The following is a 3814-nucleotide window of genomic DNA, read 5'->3' on the forward strand; positions in this document are numbered from 1 at the left end:
TTCTTTTTCTTACTTTTTATGAACTTGTTTTTTTTTTTTCTCCCTTTTTTTTCCCTATATAAAGGGTTTTTACTTTTTCTAAGCGTGTCCTTTACTCTGTTCGTATTGAGTAAGTTCTTTGCGTACTCTTTTTTTTTCTACGTCCTTGTACGGTTTTGTTCGTAATCTGCTCCTCGTTTATTCTCCAATTTTCTCGTACATTCAAGCTGCGATCTCTTTCGTTACGTCATCTGCTTGTTTTTTTTCCCCGTGTTCTTATTCCTGTTTTTCTTGTTCTTTTCAGCTCTTTCACTCTTGTTTTGAAAAGGAATTTTTCTTCTCTTTATACACATCCATTGTTCCTTGTGCATTCTCTTATGTGGTCTGGATTTTCCACGTTCTCTTAACTCAGTAGTTTCTTTATATTTCGCCCCGTTGTCATCTGTTTCCCAATTCTGCTTGTTCTTCACATGTTCCCTTTATTTTCCATATCTTTTTGATATTTACGTATTGATTTTTTCTTGTTCTTTCGTGTTCGCCATTTCTCTTAATTACGTGTTCGTCTTGTTTTTCTTTTCTTTTCTTTTCTAAAATTTCATTCGCCAGGTGGTCTTTTTGTTCTTTAAGCTTTTCATTTGTTCGTTACACTTTGTCCTCATTTTTCTATATTTCATCTGCTGTTTACGCTTTCGCTCGTTCTTTCTTGACTTTCTGTGGTTCCCTTTTGTTTATTAATCAGTGGTGGTTCTTCTCCTTTGAAATTAATTTTCATTCTTCCGTTTTCATTTTATCAACATGACTCTTCTTCATGATTGGGAGTGAATTACGCAGTTCGTTTATGTAATAACGCGTGTTGAAAGCTATGCATTTTCGCATCTTCCGTCCTTTCTTGCAGAGATGTTGAGTCGTTAAACCCTTTTATTGGGTAAGACGGGTGAGATAAATGAAAAAACAAAAGGATAAATAGAGAGCTAGGGGAAAAGGAGAGAGAAACATGTACCCCCGCCCGCCCACCAACCCACACACAAACACACCAGACACCACACAGGGTATCTATTTTAATATAAAATATATATAATATATATATATTTATATTATATTAATAAAAAATATACACACACACACCCACACACAAACACATACCATGCACACACCCTACACACACTTACACACCAAACACACATAAACCCTTTAAAAACCACACACACACACCCACAAAACCCCTACACATGTTTTAAAAAACATACACACACTTAAAACACACAAGGGCACACAAAAACCCACAAAATCAAAACACACACACCAACACACCACACACCACATGCACAAAACCATACCCCACCTTACACCCAAAAACCACAAAAACCACCATAAAAAACACACACCACCCCAGACACACACCCCTACAGCCCACACAACACCGCACCATCGGGGAAAACCACCCCCAAAACACACACACACCCACCCACACACACCACCAAACCACACAACACACACACATATAATATATATATATTTTATATTCTATTTTATTATATAATATATATTTATCATATTTTTATATATATTTTTAAATTTTTTTTAAATTATTTATATATATAATATATTTATTATTTTGGGTTAAAATATATATATATTAAAATATATTATATAAAATATATATATAAATTATTTTATAAATCATCATCATCATCAAAAGGGGCTCCGCCGCCGGGGCGCACCCCGCTTTTTTCCAAACCCTTCGTTTCCCCCAGCCACGGGGATCCCTCGAGGCGAGCCCTCCAGCGGGCACAGGGCCCCAAATCTCAAATTTTCCCTCGCAAAAGGGTCCCCGGCGAGCGGGCCCAAAGCCATGATCTTCCAAAGGTTTTTTTCCCACGGGGTTTTCCTCCCCCCAGGGTTGTCTCGCAAGAGAAAAACCCTGTTTGGGGCCAGGGTCTCCATGGGGGGCGAGCTGGGTGGCCAAAATAGCCTGATTTGGGGCGACCCCGGTTTAAATGAAAGTAACGGGTCCCATCCCCACTAAACGGTGAAACCCCCGGTTGGAAAACCGGGGGTTCCTGCCAACTGTACCCCATGTTTCCGGCAAAGGACTTGTTAAAAAAGGCTCAAGGCGAGCCCTCGAAAGCCGGGAAAAGCGTCCGGGTTTTTCGCTTCCATAGGCAAACGGGAAAGTTTAAAGGGCCCTTTTGAAGCACGCAGTTTGGGTTCCTTCTGCAAGGTCCCCGATATCTCCAAACGCTCTTTTTGGGGATCGAGTTCGGGTTTTCCTATTCCCAAAACCCCAACCCGTCTCCTATTTCCCTTTCCCCCTGAAAAACCCAAGATATGGACTCCGCTACCAAGGTAATGAAAAACTTTCCGTAACTTCAACGCCCCTCCCCGAAAGCAGGGATCGACTGCCCGGGTTCCCCTAACGGTTTGGGAATCTTTGGTCTTGGCCCAGGAGACCTCTGGGCCCCTGGGGCTTCGCCTCTTTTTGGGAAAAAATGCATCAAGAGCCGCCACAAGGGGACCCCAAAGGGAACTCAGATAGGATGGCAACATTATAAAATATATATATATATATATAATATATATAATATATATATATATATATAAAATTTTATATATGGGTTATTAAAATCCCCCCATAATAATAATGCACAACAAACAAACACAAAAACACAAAAAAACCCAACACCCCACAACACCCACACACACACACACAAAACACACACACACACACACCCCAACACACACACACACATATATATAATTTTATATATTATATTTTCTATAATATATATATATTTTTTATATATGTTCATATTTATAAAAAATGTTATATTGCATATAGATATATATAATATATTTAATATATATATATATTTTAATATATATAATAATATAAAATATATGTATATATTTTATATATATATAAAATTTATATTTTAAAAATTATATATAAAAAAATTAAAAAGGGTATATTTTTTATAATATCCACCCCCAACATATATTTTAATCTATATATATAATAATATATATATATATTAAAATTATATATATTATATAAAATACCTATATATAAAAATAAAATTATATTGTTTTATATATATATAATATATATAATTTATATAATAATATATGTATTTTAATATATTATATATTTTTAAAATATATATTTTATATATATTATTTAAATTTTATATATTATTTATATTTTGGAAACCGCATTCATATTGACAAATGTAAAACATTTTTATAAATGAGAAGGAATATCTTCAAAATACAAGAAAATGTATTTGACCCTTTGATTTTTTGGTCTTCGTCAGAAATACTGATTTGTGAAGATTTTAACCTTTCCCTTATATATATATATATATATATATATATATATAATTAATATATATAAAAAAAAATATATAAAATACATAAATATATACACATATATTGTATATATAAATGTATATATATATATATATATAAAAAATATATAAAATATATTTTATACATATTTTATAGTTATGGTGTTGGTGTGTGTGGGGTGTTTGTGTGTGTGGTACAAAACGCATCCACACACACACACACCCCAACCCACACACACCCACACACAAAACACACACACACACACACACCATACACACACGCACACACACCCACACACAAAACACACACAAAAACACCACACACCCCCCAACCCCAACCCACCCACCCCAAACCACACGGCAACCAAAAACCCACATATATATATATAATATTATATATATTTATATATATAAAATAAGAAGAGAGGGAAAAGAGAAAGAGAGAGAGAGAGAGAGAGGAGAGAGAGAGAGGGGAAGAAAAGAGAGAG

The sequence above is a fragment of the Penaeus monodon genome, chromosome 8 (genome assembly GCF_015228065.2).
Source record: "Penaeus monodon isolate SGIC_2016 chromosome 8, NSTDA_Pmon_1, whole genome shotgun sequence".
NCBI lineage: Eukaryota > Metazoa > Arthropoda > Malacostraca > Decapoda > Penaeidae > Penaeus > Penaeus monodon.